Source organism: Mesocricetus auratus, unplaced genomic scaffold (assembly GCF_017639785.1).
Source record: "Mesocricetus auratus isolate SY011 unplaced genomic scaffold, BCM_Maur_2.0 Super-Scaffold_100043, whole genome shotgun sequence".
NCBI lineage: Eukaryota > Metazoa > Chordata > Mammalia > Rodentia > Cricetidae > Mesocricetus > Mesocricetus auratus.
In genome coordinates this window covers 2,942,113-2,964,534 of record NW_024429220.1, presented here as the reverse complement: position 1 = coordinate 2,964,534, position 22,422 = coordinate 2,942,113, and the positions used below count along the sequence as shown (strand labels likewise).

At 37.5% G+C, this 22,422-nt stretch overlaps 1 long non-coding RNA gene and 1 other non-coding gene across 2 annotated transcripts; both read left to right on the top strand.

Moving 5' to 3' along the window:
* The first annotated feature begins 1,002 nt into the window (after positions 1-1,002).
* On the top strand, positions 1,003-6,132 carry LOC110342909. The gene is made up of 3 exons (XR_002385082.2): positions 1,003-1,169; positions 5,056-5,142; positions 5,925-6,132. It is a non-coding gene; the product is annotated as an uncharacterized LOC110342909 (long non-coding RNA).
* Positions 6,133-18,257: 12,125 nt separating this feature from the next.
* LOC121135855 lies at positions 18,258-18,364 on the top strand. Its single transcript, XR_005872977.1, has one exon. It is a non-coding gene; the product is annotated as a U6 spliceosomal RNA (small nuclear RNA).
* The last annotated feature ends 4,058 nt before the right edge of the window (positions 18,365-22,422 follow it).

Sequence of the window (22,422 nt, the reverse complement as noted above, 5' to 3'; positions counted from 1 at the left end):
ATATAATATAAATATTATATTATATATTTATATAGTATATCAGATGTGACTGAGGCAAGATGCTAAAATTAAAAACGTATCATTCAACATTCATGAAACTACATACCTTGGAAAGAACCTAGGCAACTAAGCTTCCCAGTATGTCATTTGAAACTTGGTAGAATTTGTTCCTCTGACAATATTGAAATGTAAAATCTCACTAAACTGGTGGGTAGCTTTTGTGTTTGTGTTTGAGTTTTTATATACAAACCAGCTTATCTCCGTGCTTGTACATGTTGTGTGGTGTGGCAGGTGGCCATGCATTTATAAAACATTAAAAGATTGATTTTTTTTAGAATACAGGTGCATTTTCTTCCTTGCTTCTTCTTTGTTCGAGGCTGTGGTGGGGATCACACCTGGGGCTTCACACATACAAGGCAAGTGGATTATCTCAGAGCTCCTATTATGTCTTCTTACATCACTGTGCTTTTACGTATAAATTACATTTTTACTGAGTTTTGTTCTCTTCCTTTTTCAGGGGATATAAAGTCTTTGGCACATTTCCTAAACAGCCACTGGAAGTCCTCGATGGTTATTTCTGAGATCAACAGGAACAAACACAAGTATTGGCAGCCGGGAGAAATGGCATTCCTCCCCTTGCTTGAGAAACTGTGGTCTGTTTTCATGCGGCATCCTGCATTTTTTCCCTTAAGAGCTTTCCCAGGGTGTTACAAACCCCCAAGACCTCTGGTCATCAAGCCAAGAACAAATTGTGAAGTTGTTTCTGAACTCATTACCTACTAAGATGTTGTCGTTCATCTTAGTTGGACAAAGCACATAACCCAAGCCAGAAAATGTACTTCCTTAAATAATAGTGCTTGTAATTACAGCCTCACTTTGGCCAGCACACTAGGTCTTGGATCAAGTTTCTGAAATATTCCTTTTTAAAAAGTAATAATTTTATAAAGAAGTAAAAGGAATTTGGCACTCTCCCTCCCCCATCACCCTTTGCTGCTCGCTCGCTCTCTCTCTCTCTCTCTCTCTCTCTCTCTCTCTCTCTCTCTCTCTCTCTCTCTCTCTCTCTGTCCTTTCTTTCTAGCAGTAGCCAAGTCATTGCCTTTCTGTTGAAGCCTTGTAGAAGACTGAAATGGCCACAGATTTCTGGGAAGCCTCACAGTTACATGAACTAGGTAAGTAGTTGGAATGAGTTTGCCAAGAGAAGATGCTGGGTAGATATGGGAGAGGGGAAAGGGACCATGAAAGGCATCGAGTCCTTCAAACAACAGCTGCAAATCCAAAGGCAGTCCATATATCTGTGTGAGGGTTTGTTCCGGGGCCTTCTGAGGATCATCAGCATGTGCACACAAACAAATTTAAGATCAGCCCGAATCATTAATAGCCTAACAGTGTTTGCACTTTTACTCACGAGTGAGCAAAGTGCAGTCATGGAAACACATCTGAATATGGTGCTGTGGCTGATATCTTAGTATTATCATCAAAGCCATCAGGGTATAAATTACTGTCATTGAATCTCAGGGGCAATCCTGAAGCTCAGCTGTGGGTGAAGTGTAGCAGCAGCTGAGGATACGGGTAGGGATAGGGGCTGGCTTTGTGATCCTGGCACTGAGAAGCCTAGAAGGCAGACCCCAGACCCACTGACAGCATCCGTCTCTGTAGTCCTCAGGCAGAAGGGCAGAATGTTTAGGATGAAGCACAGGGCTGCTGCGAGAGGGAAGGAGAAGGAACAGAAGGTGCATACACTCCGTGCTCTAGGGATGGGGCAGGTGACTGCCTGATCCCCACAACCACAAGTCTTCCTACTACAGATAGCATCAGGGACCATTTCTAAATTCTCACCCTGCATCTGATTTGAAATGTGAGGTCTAGGTGTTGTTACTATTTTGTTTTTTCATGCTTTGCTCTTTGATTAATTCCCTAATGTAAATTCAAGATTACATTAATCTTTTCTGTTTAATGCACAAACTCTTACAGGAATATTGACAAGATTCATAAACACCCAGGATTTTCTCATTCTCATCAAAAATAATAACTATAATATTATAATAATATAAGATAATCTTTCATAGAATATCTTTTTCTTCTTTTTTTTATGAGACAGGGTTTCTCTGTATTGTTTTGGAGGCTGTCGGTCCAGCCTGGCCTCGAACTCACAGCGATCCGCCTGCCTCTGCCTCCTGAGTGCTGGGATTAAAGGCGTGCGCCACCACCGCCCGGCACATAGAATATTTTTATTTTGACTAGTCATATATATTTTAGAGTACTTAAAGAAAATATCAAAATAATCTAGATGTAAAAGAAATAGAATATTTTAAACTGAATATTCTTTGCCATTATTTATATATATGGCATGTGTAGAGCATGTACATGTTCATGTATGCGAACAGGTATATCTATATCTGGTGTCTTCCTTCATTTTGTTCTTGATCTTATTAGGCCTCCCAATGAACTTGAAGTTCACTTATCCCACTAGACTAACTAACCAGAAATTTCCAGTGATCTTCCTGTCTCTGCATTCCCAGTACTGGTAGTACAGGCATGTTCTATTGCTCCTAGAATGTTACATGGGTCTGGGAATCCAACCTTGGGTTTGCATTTTTTCTTTTGGTTTTTATCGAGACAGGGTTTCTCTGCATTGTTTTGGAGCCTTTCCTGGTACTCGCTTGGTAGACCAGGCTTGGTCTCAAACTCACAGAGATCCACCTGTCTCTGCCTCCTGAGTGCTGGGATTAAAGGCGTGCGCCAACACCACCTGGCTGGGTCTGCATTTTTAAAAAATACTTTATTCACTTGAACAACCTCCTTGTCCCATGTATGATATTTTTGTGGGTACATTTTTGTTCCTACCTGCACTTGAATAACACTTACCAGAAGAGTCATTGTTATAACAGTGAAAGCAATACTAATAATATGCCTTCAATTTCTTCCAAGAGCAACACTGTTTCATGCCTAGAGTATTATGAAAATAAGGTTAAGTTTTAAGTGAAAAAAACGGGATGATGAGATGGATTTTGAGAGTGCTGAGAAGGAAAGTTAATCATTCTCCATGAATGAATTAAAGGATAGAGAATGTGTTTTAGAATAGGAAGGCTAAATAGCTCACTCTTTGTGGTAGGAATTTACACCTAGAAGCACAACTAGAAATTGTGTTTCTCAGCTTCACCATCCACTTCTTATAGCTGAGTGTTACAGGGTGGTGCCTCGTTGTCACCTCATTACAAATTTTCCATCATGGTGGGATCATGTACAAAAATGACAGAAAAGACTACCTTTTAGAGTAAAACAAAATAAATACCAACAACACAATTTTAATTTGCACATACACACACACAAACACACAAAGAATACAACCTGTGCTCTGCTCCCTGTCATTTACTTCACCTATTTTAACACCTTGAATTAGTGTTAACTATTAAGTCGATCTTAATACATTTTAATTTGCTGAATCCATAATTTACATTAGGATTGTATTCTACATTCTGTGGGTTTCAAAAAATTATAATGACGTGTATCTGCCCTCACAATATCATACAGGTGACAGTTTCCACTATTTCCCTAAGCCCAAGAATATGTGTAAAAATTTGAAAAGTAACATCAGTAAGGAAGAAACCTACTTTTGAAACTTTGAACAGAGCCATTTAAAGAAACAAGCTAAAGTATATATTAACTAGCTCAGTTGAGTCATTCCACAGTGTGTGTGTGTGTGTGTGTGTGTGTGTGTGTCAAAATGTTTGTGTGTGTGTGTGTATTTCAAAACATGGTATACACAATCATATATATTCTTTCGATCACAAATAAGATTAGCAGTTTGGAAACGGAATTGGTGATTACATGAGGCCTTTTCTCTTGCTGCCATTTTCTTGAGTTTTCAAGGTCATGTTTAGAATAGAAAACTTCTTAGTATATAATATGCATGCAGAGAAGTATATTTTTACATGAAACTATTTGAAGGAGTTCAGTGCAGAATTCATTTTGTGGGTGTGATAATTATACTGTACAGTTCATATACTGTGAATATCAATATAGATTTCAATGAATGAAATATTTGATTTGTATAGTACTTTGTGAAATGAAGGAAAGATGCATTATCAACCATTATTTTTTAAAATACAGCATATTAATAAGGCCATGGATTTCAAAAGCATTGACAATATTCTCATGACTAAGGTGGAAAATATAGTCTTAGTCAGAAAATGGAAATTGTGGCTAACATAGCAGTGTGAGGCTTAGATTTTAAGGGAAAGAATTAGATAAATTTTTTACTACTTTTTACTCAACCTTGACTATACAACAAAATCCCTGAAAAGGTTAAAAACTACTGAAATCTATTGTCCAGGATAACTTAATGTGTCTTACTGTGGCCCAGATAATGAGATTTTTAAAACTTCTTTGTGATTCTAATATACAATCAAAATCAATCAAGAGAATAAGTTCACAACAGATACCTGGTATTCAAGATACCTACGCTCTGTTCTAGTAGGCAAATCTATTGTGTATAGGATATTTCTAGCCAAAAGCAACAACATAATAAAGACATGGAGATTAGATTTTTGAATGTAGAGCTCACAAGCTAAATCTTCTTTTTTTTCTTCTTAATCTTTTACTTTTAAAACAATCTTAATTACATACCAACACCAGTTCCCTCTCCCTCCCATCCTCCTGCTCCTCCTACCTTCTCCCATCCCCTCCTCAGAGAGGATGAGACCTCCTATGGGGAATTACCAAAGTCCATCACATCACTTGAGGCAGTACCAAGGACCTCCCTGCTGTATCTGGACTGAGCAAGGTATCTCCCCATAGGGAATGGGCTCCAAAAAGTCAGTTTATGCACTGGGGATAAATACTGGTCCCACTTCCAGTGGCCAAACAAACTGCCCAAGGCACACAGTCACCCCCATTCAGAGGGCCTAGTTTGGTCTTATGCAGGTTCCCCAGTTGTCAGTCCAGAGTCAGTGAGGTCCTGTTTGATTGGGTCAGCTGTTTCTGTGGGTTTCCTCATTATGGTTTTGACCCCTTTGCTCATATTATTGCATTTTCCTCTCCACAACTGGACTCCAGGAGTTCAGCCTAGAGCCTACCTGTGGATTTCTGCATCTACTTCCATCAGCTACTGGATGAAGGCATATAAGGGGAAGAGCAGTTAAGGTACTCTCTCCACTATTGCTTAGATTTCTGTTAGAGAATCCATAAACGATGGTGAGTAACCAGTGATGAGCCCTGAGGAAGGTGCTTTATATTGGGCTCAGCCATGCAGTTCTGTTTCAGAAGCCTGAGTGGAGGGCCTCCAGCTCTACAACTGCTTGCACTACAGGACCATGGAAAGGCCAGTCTGTTCAGCTTAGCATGTGAAGTCATTGCTGAACTCTGCTATGAAGGAAGGTCTGGGAAATAGGCTTGACGGCCTGCAGGATGACCTTTTGTAAAAGTATTTTAGTTCAGAGGTGCTGGTAACATAGATTGAGGCTGTTTTAGCAGAGATGAGCCCTAAGACTATTCATGGTATATTTGGAAATATTTAGATACTCAAATCCTGTGGAGAGGGGGGATACATTGTCAGGAATTAGAAATGTCTTTCCCTGGATCTCAAACTCCTTTTTATGCTGTTTAGAAATTTTAGAGAAGAAAAATTAAGAGGTTATTACATCTCAAACACCTTTAGTCAAAGAATGCTGGAAGATGCAGTTGAATTTTATTTTTGGCTCTTAAACTGTTAATTGTGAAGGCCAAACTGTGAGTTAACATGGTCACAGCTGACCCTTACAAACCATCTTGAAGCAGGTGAAGCTTCCACTTACAAGAAACTGTTACTGCAGAGGCACAAGTGGCTCCATATTTAAAATCAAAATGAATTAATTATGAGTCAGGGAAAGAAACGATTTATCAAATTCCAAAATACAACTAATACATGTGTTTCATTTTGCTTTCAGAATGGCAGTTACAGCTCTCTGTAAGGAACACAGTGATGGGAAAACACAACGCTTCACAACCCCTCCAAGAAGTGTTCTGTAAAAGTGACAAGTCTTAGGGAAGAATGGTTGACAAGGCTCTGAAGATCTTAGAGGAAAACTTTCCAAATATATCACGAGAGTGAGAAATGAACAAGAAAAATAAATGGAGTCATGGCTTTCACTGTAATTCAGCCCCTCCGTAGTGTCTTTATGGCTGTTATGAGAGAAAGAAATCATACACGTAAGGTCAGGAAATGAGAATACTGTGTTTCATTGTCCTGGCTCAGCATACACCAAGATGGTGTGGCTATCCCAAAGCTCAGCAGCTTGACTGGGCTGTGCCATGCATTGAATGAATGTTCCATTCAAGAGGCCGCATAATTGTGTAAGAAATGAAGGTCGTGACCTTCAAAGTTTAAATATTTTCCAGATTATCACTGTTATTTTTAAATGTCCTTTTAAATTTAATGTCAATTCATCCAGATTGCATATCAATTTTTTAGGTTTGTCAGTGTGAATGTGAGTCTGTGTGTGTGTGTGTGTGTGCGTGTGTGTGTGTGTGTGTGAGAGAGAGAGAGAGAGAGAGAGAGAGAGAGAGAGAGAAGAAATACAGAGATGCAAAATTTTCCAGAAATTTTTTTCATCAAAACCACAAAAATGATTCTCACATGGAAAACTATAAAGAATAGATATAAGCAGCTAGAGGAGAAAACTCACAATGTTCTTGATACAAAGCAAATAATAAATATTTGAAATGTTTATTGAAAATCATTTTTATGTAGTGTTCTCTGATAATGGTTTCCCATTATCTCCTCCCAGATCCTTCCCGCTGCCCCACCCATCCAAACAGGCAAACAAAGAAACAAACAAAAAACAAATCAGAATTAACAAAAGGAATACAAGGAGCACATATACACACACAAAACTCATAAAAAGGCAAAATAAAATACCTTAATATATGAGCAAAAGACCAGAAGAATGAAAGATGCCCTACCCAAAAGCAGCATGAGAAAAAAAATCTATAAAACCACCACTGAGTTTATTTTGTATTGGTCATTTACTGCTGAGCATGGGGCCTCTATATCAATATGAAACTATTGCTAGGAAAAAGGTAAAAAATGTGAAAAATTCATCTAAGCAAATATAATAAACCTTAATTGCTACATTTAATATCCCTAGTATAAATACAAAAAAACTATTAATGATCCAGCAAAATGTTGTCTTTATATTCTTGTGTTGCTTTATCATTGATATAAAAAGGTATCTAGGCAAAGTGGTTAAAATAGAATTTTTGGAGATACATAAAATAGATAACAGTGATATAATTAAAATTAGACTACATTGAATTACTATAGGTGTGTTTTCTTTTTCTAAATCTTCCTCCATTCAAGCTGAAAAGGCTCTTTGCCAGTCAAGAAAACCACTTAAAATGCTCTGATCTTCAGCAAAAAGAGTAGAAATAGTGCTGCAATTTGTGAAGGCTGTGCTCAGTGAATTGGCGTGCAACTATAAAATGCTGCATCACTGCTTGTCCTCAAAGAGAACTTTCTAGACAATGGCGTTGAAAACTTTCAGTGTTCTTTTCAGCTTCATGATTCAATTGTCGCATGATAATGTAGTTTGAAAATTGAGTTTCTGCATCAGAATATGAAATAATTACAAAATAAACCCAGAGCCATTAGTAGGTAAGCCATTTTCAATTGCAAGTGTTACTTTCTCTTTAAACATTTGAAATTGTTCATTTAATCTGTTGTTACTGTATGGGGATAATACACAGACGAATTACAAGAAAATAATTCTGTCGTTCATTTCAGTGTGTTTGGATAACCAAAGAAATAATGTTGTAAGCAGTTAACACATGATCCAGGTTGAAGACAAGTGTCACACATTAATTTAAAATAATTAGGTATGTTATATATTAACAGTGTAGAGCTAGAAAGAAATCAAATAATTTTATTGAATTTTTTCACTTTATTGACAAGGGGGGTTAGGGAAAGGGAGTTATTTTTTTCAATGAGTGACGTCTCATTTTCCCTGTCTTAAATGGGAAGGAATGACTGGCAAGTCTGCTCATAGGTCCAGGGTACTTGATGACAAGCCTGGTGATCTGACTCTGTCACCAGATCCCATGGTAGGAGAGAGCAGACTCTCTCAAGTTTTCCTTTGACCTGCACTAGGGCTCCATGACAAGTGCATGCTGTATCCTACACACTTACACTCACAAAACATGAATAAATAAAATGCAATAGAAAGCTCAAATTTAAATTGGGGAATAGTTTTTGTCCTTAGTACAGTGATAAGCTACATTCAGAAATACATGCATTTGTGTCATCTGCACAGCTACAGAGGCTCTGATGATTTGTGAATTGATTTTTAGGAGTCTATGGATATTTGTTCTTTATTTTTGATTATAATGAAACGATGATCAAGACTGACAGTGGGAAGGTCGCTTTCCCAGTTTCAACTTCAATCAGAGTTTCATCACCACCAAAAGGATTTGTTGATGCAGTTGTTCACAATGTGTTACATAAATGCACAGTTCTCCCCAGATACTACCATCTTGACACCAGCTCTTACTATTCACAGTGGTCTGCTCGGGCAAGTGCCACCAGCTTGTTAGAAACAGACTCTCTAGCTCCATTCCACTCATCCTGGTATAGAATGTACAGTTTAACAGGTTTTCCAGATCTCCACTGTCCAGGGACTCTAGTACTGGGAAATGTGCATGAACGCCATATACCTCCTGTGACAGATTTGCCAGCTACATGGGCAATCTCTGCAGATTTCATTATAATGTTTGGTTTAGGTCAAGCATAGGCCAAGACAATTCAGAGGCACTTGTAGATTGTTTGCAATTGCTGAGAAATGAGGGATGTTAGATTTTTACGGAGGAATTTGGTGGCAACTGTATTAATTAGCATTTCAAAGCTTTGTGGCATATTCTCCACTTATAAAGGGGACCGTGCACTTAATAAAAGCAGTGTTGCATTGCATAGCTGTTAAAATTTTTCCAGAAAATGCTTCCAGCTAAATTATAAGGGTGAATTAAAGCGTGCCCTTTATAAATAGTCACAAAAGGCCTCTGCAGCTGATTATAGTGTGGGTGTAATTTGGGGAAAGGTTTGCTGTAGGCACAAAATTATAGTACTGCAACTGGAATAAAGCCAAGAGCCTAGCCATTTCCAGGAGCTGTCTCACCACCTGCTAGCACACTATTCAGAACTGAGTCAGAGGTTGGCTGAAGCCTAAGGAGTCATTAAGCCTTCATCTGAAATGCTGTCTGAAATAACTGTTGCTTTTCCTTAGGAGCATTCCTTCAGCCAGACCCTCATCCAGGATCCCAGCTGGAGGTGTGAAGGTAACAGCTTTCTGCCCAGTAAATAAACTCTTAATGGTGTTTGTTCTGAGTCAGTCCACGCATTTTTATCTCTCACATCCTCTGGAGATCTCAAAAGTGAAGACAAGCTCTAAGGTGATTTGAATTTGGTGCCAAACCACAGCTTGAGCCTAAATGCCCCTTACCAAGAACATCCTGGCAAATTCCCCTTCTATCCTTGCTGTTGCTCATTAATTAATTTCTTGACACCTAGGTCAACTTTGCCCAGGTACTGCAAGCTCAGGCAGGCTCTTTCTTCCTAAGGTGTCTTCTCATTTTGAGTATGCCTTCCCAGTGTTCCTGACAATTGGACTAGGATATTTGCATTTTGCTTTTAGATAGAATCTCAAGCTAACAAAAATTCTCCTTGAACTCACTGCTGTTTTCTTGCCTCAGCCTAGAACTAGAATTTTTGAAAGTATCACTTTGTGTTTAGAAATTTTATATGCTTTAATAGAGCTAACAATATTTCATTTATATAGTGCTTTCCTTACTGCATACAAGGTACTGTTTGTGGCATTATATAAAAATTTATATGTGTCACCTATATGTATGTATAAACTCAATTTGATTCTTACTATACCCATGACTTAGGTACTATTAACATTCGTTTTGCAAGACAAATTTTGAAACACAAATATTAAGTGTTTTTGTCAGGGATATAAAACTCCAAATAAGGGGGCAAAAATCAGTCAGAACCCAGATTATACAGTTGTTAATTTATATTACAATTCATTGCTGTTACACTTTAGTTAGTGGAGGAGAGGTTCTGGGACAGAGACCTCTACTTAGACTGCAGGAAGAAAACTGTCTCAAGCTATCACAGAGTCCAGTAGCTCACGGAAGCAGTTCTTCCCTCTTTCTGAGAAATGAAGCAGAACAGAAAAGCTGGAGGAAAATGCTGGCACCCAAAACATTGAATCAAATCATCCTCGAGTTCCTTCTTCCAAGAAGAAGACCACATGTCTGGAAAGTTACAATCTCAAAGAGACTGAAGCAAACGGTGTTCCCATTGGTTGTTTTCTGATAGGAGGAAATGGCCAGGCTGGCTGCAGAGCAGTGAGTCAAATTTCCTGGAGTTACATGGAAGGATGAAGGCTCATGGCAGGAGATCTATCCAATTCTGTCTGAGGTTTTTGTATTCAAATGGAGAGAAGACATATGCTGGCAGGCAGAGGCTGGCCAGGTCACCTGACATTTCTTGGGAGACTGAAAGGAATGTCTCCACTTTATACAAAACACTGCTAACTGCATCCAGTCCATTACACAATTTTGACGACATAGAAGACAAGAGTTAGTTTTTGTTGTTTGTTGGTTTCTTATTCTATTTGTTTGTTTTATTTTGTTTCTTCAAGTCAGCAATTCAAAGTTCTTCGTTGAAGGTAATTTAAGACTTGAGAACACTACTATAGTGAAGGACGCCATTTCAACAGAAAATACTTTAAATTAATATTGAAATAGTGAGGAGTCCAGTGGCACTAAGAACATTTAATATTAAAGCAAAATGTTATTGCCTGCCACTTCCTTTTCTCTTTAGATCATTAGCATAGGATTAAACATTTTAAGTGGTATTTCAACCCTGTACCAAGCAGCTGTGTGTTCTATTAAAAAATACAATATACTCATACATATGTATTATGCACTTAATTAACTGTTAGATTTTCATTTAAAAAGTTCTGATAATGTCATGAATTTTTATGGTGCTTTGGATCTCTGGACAGCCGCCATCAATTTGCATATTTTAAGTAGAAAAGGAGGCATTGGGATTGAAAGAAAAGCAATCCAAAATTCACATAATTTGAGAGGCATGGCCTGAAATTAGATTTCTCTCTGGCCTACAATTCTCCTATATATATTTAAATAGTAGGTAATATGCATTGATTGTAAAGTTGACAAGAATATAAAAGATGATATAAAAATTAACAGCTTCTATAATCTGATTTAATAAATTATGAATTATTAACTCTATGATATATTTATTTTCTACATGTTTGTTTATGGATTCTACATATTTTGAAGAAGTTAAGCATTCTTTACTTACATAACCAATTTTCACTGATTTTTTAAAGTGATAGTATGTTTCCATTCTATTACCTTATCTTTATTAATGTGGATTACTACAACTGTTATGCAATTAAAAGCAGTTATAGGATATTTGATATTTCTTTGTTTTTTTCCTATGGATTTACTTTCATGGATTTGAGTTATTGGAAACACGTTAGGCCACAATCATGGGCCGAACTTATAGACTCCAAAGCTGAGAAGGAGTCTGTACTAGATGATTAATCTTACAGTTATTTGTTACAATATATACAAATCACATGCTCCTTCCCAGTGTAGAACCTGGAGAAAAGATGAAGTCAGATTTTTTCCAGTAGATCAGAGATGTGCCCTAAGACCTCAATGACCACAACTCCTCCTTCAGGGCTATGAAACCCTCTCAGGAAGATGGATACTGAAAAGGTCCCAATGAATAGACCAGGAAGGGTAGATGACTTCAAGAAAAAAATGCCACATTTGTAAAAGAAAAGTACGTGTATGTTTGTGTATACACATATACATATGTGACAACCCTATATTGTTGTTGTTATGATAAATGGCAAAGAAAACTATCAAAAGTTTTGTTAGTTGCCCTTTCTCACATACATATCAGTGAAATCTAATATTTTCATGTGGTGGATCTTAAGATATTAATAATGTTTTCAACACTCACTTATGTATAAATCCTTCAAGACACTTAAAAAGACACAAGATTATAGAAAGGCCTTTAATATACCTGTATTGATAGAATTAATATCACAAAAATGATTGTATCATGAAAACTAACCCATAGATTTAATATGGTCAGTCCCCATCAAAATTCCAATGTTGTATTTCACACATCTGGAAGGAACAATTCAAGAATTCACATGGGATCACAAAAGACCACAAATAGTCAAAGCAATCTTAAAGAGAGAGAACACAGCTGGAGGTAAAACAATACACGACCTCAAATTATTCTTCAGAGCTTTAATGATGAAGATATTTTGATGCTGCCATAAATACAGAAAATTAGGCATGGTGGAACAGAATAGGAGACTCAGAAATAAACCAGCAAAACCATGAACACATAATTGTGAGAAAGGAAGAAAGAAAGAACATGAAACAGAAAACAGTCATCCTAGTTTGTTTTCTGTTACTGAATAAAACCAGGACCACAAGCTACTTATGGAGTGGGAGGGATTTATTTCACCTTAAAGTTTAAAGTCATTTGTGAAGGGCAGTCAGGGCAGAAAGTCAGGGCAGGAACTTGGAGGGAGACTAAAGCATCGACCACTTGTTATCCACTACTTGATCAGCCTGCTTTCTCTTACAACCTAGGGCCACCTGTCCAGATGTGGTAATAATGCCCAGATGTGGCAATGCACCTAATGACATAGACCCTCCTACATCCATCATTCACCCTGAAAGTACCCCTGTAGGCTCTCCTAGAGGTGAACCTGTTTGGAGCATTTTCTTCATTAAGGTTCCCTTTTCAGTCCAGTGGTTTATTCTACAAATGGTGATGGCAAAATTGGGTATGTACCCACAGAAGAATGAAATTAGTGCAATATTTTACACATTGTACAAAAATCAAATACAAATCAAACAAAGACCTTAATATAATGCCCCCCCAAATCTGAATGTGCTAGAAGAAACCACAGAGAGTGCTACTCAAAACACCAAGTAGGGTGTTCTGAATTGCACTCCACTAGCACAGAAACTGGCCCTAAATATCGACAGATAGAACTATGTAAAATTCTAAAATCATTGCACAGCAAAGGAAAACAATGTGATCCATATAATGGTAGAGGATTTTTACCAGCTATACTTATGGCAATTAGATAGTATCTAGAACTTACAAAGAAACTGGAAAAAACAAACACCAAGGAAATAAAGCTACCCATCAACAAATGAGATACTTAAATGAACACTTTCCAAAAGAGGAAACATATGTGGCTAATAACTATTTTTGAAAGTTTTAATGCCCTTTAGTCATCAGAAAAATGCAAACTAAAACTATTTTGAGATACTACTTCTGTCCAATCAGAATCAGTATCAAGAAGAAACCTGACAACAAATGTTGAAAGATGTGAAGAAAGAGAGACATCCTTTTCACTGCTGGTAGGAGCTCAAATTACTACAGCCTTAATGGAAATCAGTTTGGAGATTCCTCAAAAATTTAAAACTAAAACTTGCATGTGACTCAGCTATTTCATTCCTGGGCATGTACCCAGAGAGAAGTCTTCAAAATACTGTAGATTTGTTTGTACATCTACATTTACTGCTGCTGTATTTACAATAGAAAGGAAATAGAACCAAAGTAAACGTCTATCAGCAAATGAATGAATACTAAATATATTGCACAATTTAGAAGTGGAATATTACTTAGCTGCAAAGAAAATTAAATTATGAAATTTGAAGGGAAATTTACGAACTCAAAAAGTATAATATTAGTGAGGTCACCCAAATGCAGAAAAATGGGTATTTCCTCCTCTTATTATTCCTCATATTAAGCTATGATTTTTATCTCTTTGTTGTGGTGGATAGATTAATAAAATAATGATTAATAACAAAAATATAAAACCCTAAGCAAAGCTCCACAGTCTTAGAGTAGCCACCTGAACTCTATAGTCCCCTGGGATACACAAAATTGGACTGAGGAGTGTTTGAGTGACTTCCTTAACATGACTGCGATATTTTTATTTGTGAATTAAATACAATGAAGTTATAATTAAGAAAATAAGTAGGTAGTAAGATTAGAGAAAATAAGAAAAATAGACAAGATTTTAAAAAGTGAAGAGTGATCTTCAGAAGAAATTGTGTAATGTGTTGGGGATGATGGGGACAAGCAGACCTGTGTTTTCAGGTCCTCAGTGCTCACTAAACCCTGTGACTCTAACTGTACTCTTCCCCTATTACCTCACATCTTTTAAGTGCACTGGTGAGAATTCCCAATCAGTTAACAATTTGGGGGCCAGTTTACAGAGAGGAAATGGAATAGAGCCCAATGCGGTTTGGAGTAGGGTGTATTGCAAATTGTCAAAGGTCCTTCCTTCTTCCCTCTCTCCCTCCCTCCCTCTCTCCCTCTCTCCCTCCCTCCCTGCCTTCTTTCCTTCCTTCCTTTTCCCTCTCCCTTTTTTCTTCCTTCCTTTGTCCTTCCTCCCTAGTTCTCTCCCTTCCTTCCTCCCCTCCTTCTTCCTTTATTTTTCTCCCCTCCTTTCCTTCCTTCCTTCCTGATCATCCTTTTCCTGTTTCCCGCTTAGGTGTTCACTCTTGCTTTCACTCTCTTTTACTTGGGTACATTAAATGCAAATTTCAATTGTCTTTCCCTAATATAGAAAAATTTGTCTCTATATAGAGTTATAATGATGCAACAACTGCTAAATTAATGATATTAACTCCTTAGCAACACAAGTCTCTGATTCCTTTGTGTCCCATCACCACTGTCATTACTATTTTTTTTTAGATACCATGTTTTTTTCTTGTGTGTCATTGCTGCAAAGTCTTCCTATATCTTAGTTCACCTTAATCCAAACTGTTCTTTACATAGTCCCCAAAAGCTTTTTCTAAGTTTTAGGTCTGACAGAGATGCCCTCCTTCTTTACCGTTGCAGCTATCATCTGCTGAAATCGTGCTTCCAGATTCTTCTTTGTCTTTCCTCATTTTTTTTACCTTCCTCATCTATTTGGACTTATTTGCTAAGCCCCTTATCTCCCAAGCTTGACTCTTCCTTATGAGTAACCCCCATTAGTTTCCTTCCAAATATTAAATTGGTTCAGACACCATTTATTTATCAGACAGTTGTTGAATGAGTGGTGAGCATTATGTTAGAGACACACAAAACACCTTCTGGAGCTGTTATGATACAGTAAACTGGAATTGAGCCCCCAGTGTTGTACAGTCGGTATACAGAACAACTGTAGTTCATCAAAATAGCTAAATGCCACAGAAGACATGTACTGAACAAAGACAACAGAAGGCAAACTTCCCAGAAGCAATTGCAATATGAATTCAATTTCATTAAATAGCAGTATGACATTAGAAGAAGCTCAAGTCCATTTGCTGTTATATGTACAATGTACCTCACATTCTCTACAATAGACTCAAACACTTAGCCTAGTTTATTATAAGGAACAAGTATAAGTAAGAAGAAGTTGGGTCTAGCTTTGGCTACTGTATTGCTGATCTTTAGAAGCCACATTTTTACTAAGTCAATCATTCTAGATTGAATTTATAGATAACAACTATTAGTAAGTGATAAACTCACCAGTCTACTTAGCTGTTATCATGGGTGATATCATTATATCTTGCAATTTTAATGCCATGCTTTCCCACTGTTATAAAGAAGTGCCTGCTCCCTTCTTGCAAGAACCCTTGGTAACAGTTGCCTTTCTTTTAGAATTCAAATAGATTGCCCATGAATTGGCTCAGCCTTGTGTATTTCTCTTCACCTTTCTCTGATGGAAAGAGAATGCTAGTTGAATTGGAAGTGAGTAAAGTGAAGTAAGCTTTGTACTTTGGAAACGAGTCTACCCCCACTGATTCGTGGACAAAACTATCTATTTCAGATTATTCTATTGAACTCCATAGATTGTTTTCCTTTGAAGCTTTCTATCAGAATTCATCTGTCTTCATTATTTTTTGTTGTTGCTGTGATAAAACACAATGACAAAAGGACCTTAGGGCAGAAAAGGGCTTATTTTTTACTTACAGTTCCAGAGGGAAACAGTGTATTACTGCATGAAAGACATGAGATCAGACTAATAAGGCACATGACCAGAGCTGGAACCTTGCTGCCCACATTTCCTCTACACATAAGAAACAGATCAGAAAGTAAGTGAGGACAGGCAATAAACTGTTAAAGTCCCATGACATACCTTCCAGAGGTTCCATAACTTCATAAACAGTAATACCAACTGGAAACCAAGTGTCCAAAGACATTATCACAAGGCAGACATTTCACATTCAAACAACATACCCTCTGAATTCCCAGTTCAGGTAGCTTTGCTTGGTTTGGTAAGAGAATGAAATATAAGGTGGATTGTAGTGACATTGCTTTCAATTATCTGTTTTGTGGTTGGAGATTTAGTTTACTGCTAGAATGCTTCCCTAAGAACTGAGGCCTAGGTTTCATCTCTAGTACTGAATAGAGAAAGTGAGCCTGTGACTTTAAAGATAGATTATAGTTTCTTTTTTAGCAAAGTGAGAGGAAACAGAAATAGAATAACACTGGTCCAAGTGACAACAATCTGTTAATTTTCATTGACGGCTGGCAATAATGGTTACTTGTGTCACTCTGACTCAAAAGAAAGCATTTAAAATTTTAATATAACTATTATAAATGTCTTAAAATACATCATTTAGACCACATGACTCAGAATAGAATGACTTTGCAGGATATATGCCAAGGGTAAATGCCTACACAGGCAAGCAAGTAAGTAATCATGAAAGTCATTAATAATTTAAAAAATCAAAACAGTCTTTCAAATCAAGCCTGTAGAGACTCTTAATTTCTCATGTGAGCTATAGCATGGTAATTCTATAGTTGGCTTCCTTCACAGTGTATTCATCTGGTTCCCCACCTTACCTTCAATACCAGAAAAGCCACCAGGTAAAATAATTTTCATGTGAGGAGTTTTACGGACCTATTTAGAGTTTGAGGGTGAGATTCTAAGTGTTCTAAATACAGCTCATTATTTTAGTATTATAATACATAAATTATTTATTTGAATGCAAATTAATGAATATTAGTATGTAGATAATTGCACTAAATATTTGTCAATAACTTGTATTTTTAACCATTGAAATATGATTTATTTTCAAGAAATGTCATTGACTTTTAGGATTACAGTAGCATGAATTGTTATAAATGTATAGTCAAGTAGCTACCACAACAATAGATATATAAAATATTTCTCTCACTCCACGACATCTCTTTGGAGTTGCCCTAAGCTTGGGTTCCAATGCTGCAGGTCCTGGTTACTGGAGAACATCAGATTTCTTCTACAAAAGGTTTGCCTTTACTATAATTCATGTGATGAATAACATGGTATCTAATCCTGTATACATGGTTTCTTTCACTTACCATGATTCAAAGACCAATCCATTTTGTATGCTAGTATTACACTTTAATATTTCTAAGTCATGTTTCTAAATGTATATGCTATATTTTATTTCTATTTTCCAGTTGATGGATATATTAAATTTTTGCCCAATGCAAATATAGCAGCTATGGTCATTGAGCACAAGTCTTGTTTTCATTTATAGAACTGCAATTGTGGTGATGTGGTAAAAATGTTTAATATGTTAGAAATTTCCAAATTATTATTGCAGTACCATTTTATGTTCCTATCAACAATGTGTGAGACTTCAATTTTCCAAACCTCTTATAAACATTGGCTATTGTGTGACTTATTGATTAGAAATTTTTACTGGTTATGACATGATATTCCATTGTGTGTTCACATCCCCTTCTCCTAGTCATATCGTGCATGCCTTTTGGGTTTACTCGTCATTCTTATATACAGTTTTTTTTGTTATTGCTGTTAAGTACCTGTTGTCTGTTTCTGGGACTTTGTACCTAATTTTATCAACCATATGCTGCTTGTAAAAGTGGGAGAGTTAAGAGCCAGAGGCTCGAAGGACAGATCCGGGAGTGACAGAGAACAATTCACAGTGTATTGCCCAGTGACTTTTGAGGAAACAATTCAGAGATGTCACGTTCCTATGTGGACAGAAGCATGAGTCTGTTTACACATTTCAAATTCAATACATTGTCACTCTTTGAGACGTATGATGATTCATACAGCATGTTCTTTACTGAAAAGGAATGCATTAGTGGTCAAGAGAATTAGTTTCTAGGCATGGTATCTACTGGGAAATTTTTTTTGAAGATTATTGTGTAAGAATAAGAAGTTCTATTTACTTCACCAGCACATATCCTAAAATTGAAATAATTCAGAGATTAACATGGCCCCTATGCAAGGAAGACACAAATTTGATGGGGGATGTCATTCTGTATGTACGTTTCTCTTATTAGTTGATGAATAAAACACTGACCAATAGAGGCAGAAAGATAGGCAGGACTAGGAGATGAGGAGAATTTTGAGATAGGTAGGCAGGGAGAGCCTGCCAGGAAGAGACACCATGTAGTGACCAAAGGTGTAACAGGTCCAGGCATTCTCTGGTAAGCCTAGGCCATGTGAAAAGTCAATAGTTTTTAAATTAATATATGTATTTGTATGTTTATTGGGGCTAGGCAGAACTAGGCTGGAAAGAAAACTCCAGCAGTACAAATTCTTGAAGTGTTCCATATTTTTTAGATGTCCCTCAACTGAAGGATGGGTTAAGAAAATGTGGTACATTTGAGCAATGGGTTATTACCTAGTGGTCAAAAAATGAAATCATGAAACTAGCAAATAGATGTAACTAGAAAAAAACCAGACCCAGGAAGATAAATATGGTATGTACCCATTCATAAGTGAATATTATTTAAGTTAGGTATACGGGGAAGCATGAATCTTCCTGGGAAGGAAAAATCAAATAGATTCTGTAGGTGAACTGGGTTCAGGAGGATAAGGGATGGGAACAGGAGGGACTGGGTTGTGGGGGATGGAGGGAGAGAATGATAGAATTGGGGGGGCATTTGGCGAATGATGCAGAAATGTAATGTAGCAGAATCTTCCTGGAATCTATAAGGGTGACCCTCGTGAGGACTCCTCACTAGTGGATATAGAGTCTGAACTGGCCATTTCTTGTAGTCAGGCAAGGCTTCCAGTGGTGGGAGTTGTTGGCCAAGCAGGTCCTGTGCAGATTCATAAACAATGAAATGTGATGCTAGGATGGAAGCTCATTCTCTGAAAACTGAGAGTGGGGCCCCATTTCTGAAAACAACATCCACGCAGCTCTTTAAACGTTTAAAGGTTGAGTTGGTATGGACTTGGAGCCTTCATCCCTTCATTCTCTTAGGTACTCTGCAGGCTATGGAAAGAGAATCCAGGATAACCATCCAGGCACAAACCCACCACCTACAATCCTTCCTGCCTGTAAGGTGTGTTGGGGCAATAGTGGCACAGGACTTGTAGGAGTGGCCAACCATTATTTGGTTTAACTTGAGGTCCTCACCAAGAGAAGGAGGCTATGCCTTATGCTACCTGGATGGCCAGGAACCAGAGACTGGATAGCCCAGAGACTTAGGGTGAAACCAAACAAGACTAAACAACAAATCAATGAAATGATTCCTAATGACATTCTGCTATGTTCCCAGATTGGTGCCTTGCCCAGAAGTCATCATAGAGGCTTCCTCTGGCAACAGATGGGAGTGGATGCTGAGATCAACAGGCAAACGTTATGCAGAGATAAAGTCTAAATTGGAGGTCTCTACCAGGTCAATCCTGTTGGAGATCCAGGAACCCAGGGGAAGAGGGGGACGAAAGATAATAGTCAGATGGAATGGAGAACGTGTCCCACAAATCAGAATCCAGACATGATTACAAAGAAATTTGTAATCATACCCATTTTCAAAATGACATGAAATTTTATGAAGAATTCTCAAAATTGTGTCTTATTATTCTTTAATACCAATGATAATTTTTCCACTGTTGGTTTGGAATAATTCTTCTAGATTCATGTTTTGTTTGATTTTGGGTTCTGTCTTGCCCTGTTCATTCTACTTACTTTCATTATCAGATTTCATTACTGATTTTGTCTCTATTTTTTTGCAATTTCCATTTGTCAACTTCAGAAATCACAGTTTCTCTAAAATATAAATTCAATTCCTCTGTGTAATTTCTGCATAGATTTATGTAAAGATTTGTAATTTTTAAAAACTAATTCTATGGTGTAACTACATTTTTCTCATTTGAATGAAGGACGTGAGGCAAATTTTCACTGAGAAAAGCAAATTACTAGTATAGCTCAATGTCTTTGCAGAAAACAATGGCTAAAGTGATATTGATTAAATTTATGGTCTTTCTTTTAATTAAGTTTTTGCTAGAGATGGCTATTTTCTTACTATTAAAACTTGTTGGGTCCCTTTAATAAACAAGGAAACATTAGTGCTGGATCGTGGCTATCCTTTACTCCTTTTAATAAACAAGAAAACCTTTGTGCTGGATGTTGGCTACCCTTTAATAAGCATCTATTTACTGTGATTTACACTTTGGGGGAAATATAAGAACTTTGTTCTTTTGTTTATCTTTATGTGTCTGATAACTGATTTATGATGATGATGGAGTCTAAATGTTGCACACAATATGGTTGTGTCTACTAAAGGATAGTTATCCAAGATTTACTGTACTAAAGGTATTTATTTCATTAGGTTTCCATAAAGCCTTTGACATAAACAGTATTACACAGATTTTAAATATTGAAAAATGGATTTAAAGCAAATAAGCTTTGAATATACCTAACTACTAACAGCTACCAAGAAAATATTAGCTTCTGGAGGTGATAGTTCCATATGGCTCTGATGCCATGAAGACAAGCTCTGCACCAAGTCAAAAGAGACAAATTGTATCTTATTAAATCTGTACCCATCACTAAGAGGTACACTAAAGTTCAAAGGTGATTCTCACAAAATGCTTCCTGTCTGTAGAATGATCAGTTAAGATATGAACAAACATAGAAGGACTCAATCAAACAATATTTTTGTAATACTTTGATTAAAAAATTGGTAACTTATATTTTGAGATTCATTCAACTTTTCCAAAATGTCCATGGTTTTAATGCTAGTAATGGAAGAGATAGAGAGGTGGAAAGTGACAAATTGGTAGACTTATGTAGAGCTTTGTTTTCTGTTAAAAATCAGCATCTAAGAAAAAGCAGTAGAAAAAAAAACATTAGGAATCAAGCAAAATCTCCTTCATCTAAAGGGAACACTGACATTATAAGTGAAACGTGGAATATCATTGTCATTGTAAAGGTAAGGAGGAAGACTCAAATACATCAAAAATATGTCATGGGATTGTATTCAGTGCATAGTTCATTCCAAAGCCTTGGGAGTGCTTTCTTCCATCCTTCTCCCCCTGCACCATCTCTTCCATTTATCTTTTTCCTTTCAGATCCAGATTAAAATTGCAATGGTACCTGCATGTCTTAGTGAAAATTACTGGAAAACAACAGAAGACAAGGGTTTTAGTGGACAAGATTAATTTGTAAAATGTTCTCAGGTGAACAAGAGGGTAGCAAGAAGGAAAGATCAATGTGAAAATGTTGATTATGGATGTAGTCTCCCCTGGAGCTTTGCTTCCTTCTGGTTGCTGGGAGATGCTCAGAGGCAAAATGCACCACAATTAGTTGCTGGAATTGATTGATGCTGGGGACACATAGTGCTGAGTGCATGTGAGCCAGCTGGTCACTTCTGAGGGGATGGTTCCAATAAAGACCCCTGATGAGGTTCTAGCAGTTAGCTCTCCAGGCACTATCAGGTGAGGAGCTTCAGCAGGAGAACCTGGACTGCCCTCTATACACAATATAAGGCGTGGTGCTTCACTGAATGCCATTAGAAGAATGTCTTTGAATTTGTATTTATGTATTTCCCAGGCTCAGTTATAACCATGCAGTGATTGCCAATGACCCTGCAAGATTACCCAGAGGCAGGGACAGAGCAGCTACTTTATAGAAAGATGAAGGATAGTTTTTGGCTCACCAGTGAGGAGTTATTTGGAATTGCATCCAGCACTGTGCTTTTCCTATTCTTTAGTCAACACTATGAAAATGTTCTTCTGGCCTTCCAAACCCCAAACCCCAGCAAGCCCAGCTTCAGGTGAGATTGGGTCTCCAGCTGGGATCCCCCCGCGCCCGACTACCATCCCCTTGATCTTCGGGCCGCTCCAGGCATCCAGAAGACCCGCCCACTCAGGAAAGACATCAGCTCTTCCAAGCCCCAAGCCCTAGCGAGTCAAGCTTCAGAAGACCCGCCCACACAGGAAAGACATCAGCTCTTCCAAGCCCCAAACCCCAGCGAGTCCAGCTTCAGGAAAGACATCAGATCTTCCAAGCCCCAAACCCCAGCTAGTCCAGCTTCAGCTTCAGGAAGGAAGGAGACCAGTGGAGACAGAAAGACCCCACCAGCATCCA